This window comes from Leucopleurus acutus (assembly GCF_964270905.1).
Source record: "Leucopleurus acutus genome assembly, chromosome: 1".
Classification (NCBI taxonomy): Eukaryota; Metazoa; Chordata; class Mammalia; order Artiodactyla; family Delphinidae; genus Leucopleurus; species Leucopleurus acutus.
Window position 1 is genome coordinate 45,362,612 of NC_139142.1, and position 1,885 is coordinate 45,364,496.

Sequence of the window (1,885 nt, forward strand, 5' to 3'; positions counted from 1 at the left end):
CACTTTGCCTTTCATCCCTCCAGAGTTAGCTGACATTATGATATTGATTGATAAGTTAAGCTATGACACCTTCTAAGGCTACTGCCTTATAAACTGAAGGCTACAACAGATTCCAAGAGTGTTGCAGATAGCTGCCACTTGTCCCTGCAAAGAAGTGAAAGAAAGACTGTGCCACTATGAAAGGGCTGTCTAACATTCCCCAGTCTGAAAATATCTAAACAAATTAGTTTCAATTCTGAAAGCCTGAATCTATCATCTACTTAAGGGAGGCCTAAAGACTGAATGTTCCTCTCAAAGGTGACAATCTCGCTTTCTTAAAAGGAGGTAGCTATCAAACCATTAAATTGGCAGCATTTGGCATTCTTGACATTTTAACTGTAAGAGAAATAAACTACTAAATATTTTATTTCTAAGCAAAGGTAAGAGCTCCAGCATAAATCTCTCATATACTGGTCAAGAAAGTCACAATACATTTTAGGAACCTAATGAATACATTCAAAATTTGACAAATAACATGGTCAGTTCTATCCCAAATCTAAAAATCAGATTTAAAGATAAGGTGCCAAAAAGCTATTCTGGAGGTTACAAACACCACTTATTTTTAAGTAACACAGTCACACTGCTTTAAACTCAATTGCAGAGATCTACACTTTATGATTATCCTCAGTGTCACAGCTAGAGAATAATTTTTGAGGATGGCACTCATTCTTCTACCTATTTACCTGTCTTACCTGTCAACAAATACAGAACTGAACTGTCAGCCATAAGCACGTTACAAACAGATCCAGGATAACTATGCAAGAGACGATGACATAGCTTAACCAGACTCTGAAAGACGTAACGTGTTTCGATCACGCTTGTACAAAGAGAACAGTCATGTCTGTATGACTAAGGTTCTCTAAACATAACTTCTGTGTTTGTGATAGACCCCTAGAGTGTGCCAGTTTTCTGCATCAGGATGGAATGAAGGGAAGTGCTCCTTCTAAAGAACCGAGGGGGAGGGGACTACAGGAAGTCTCCTGTAGAAGAGTGTTTTGTAGGACTGCAAATTACTTGTTACTATGAAGCAGTTCCTAGGGTCTCTTCTAGTTTGAGGTTCAAGACAAAGGAGAGAAATATTTCCGTCCTTGAGCTCTTTCCGAAGTAATATGGACACATCATAATCTATTCTACAAGTACAAAGAGATCACCAATTCTCTAAGAATATAATTTACATATACATGTTAGCCTGCATTAAAAAGAAAACAGTTTCCATAAAGGGCAGATTTTAGAGCTGTATGACCCATATGGCTAAAAATAAATCAGGTGGAACTCAAAATGAAGTTTTTACTAAAAGCTCAAGGATAAAAATGAACTCAACATCTGACAATAATTACCAAGTTTTAAAATGTATATCCAAAAGATAACCTCAGAAGGACCAGGTTTATTTATCCTATAGATAGAGCAGCTCAAGATGTTGAGAGGCATCATTTGTTTAAATTATGACAATGTGATTGTTTTCAAAGTGTGTTTATTTAGGGGAAAAAGTGATAAGTATTTAGTTTCATAATTTAAACAAATCGAAAATTTGTTTTAAACAAATTGTATCAAAGAGCTATTCAATATACTTAATTACTTTAACTTTCCATAAAAACCGAATAAAAATCACATTTGAATGATTTACTTTTACATTTTTATCTGATTGTTTCCATCAGATGTACTATACATCCAAGCACAAGAGGCAGATATCTTCTGAGAGATGCAAGAGTTGTTCTTTCATGAATGCCCTCTAAGAATAGTGAAACAGCAATTTGTATATATGCATTCAAGTGCATATATATATATGTACTTCAAAAAGCAAAGCGTCATCTCTTCATCCATTGTTAACTTAATGGTAAGACTGCAA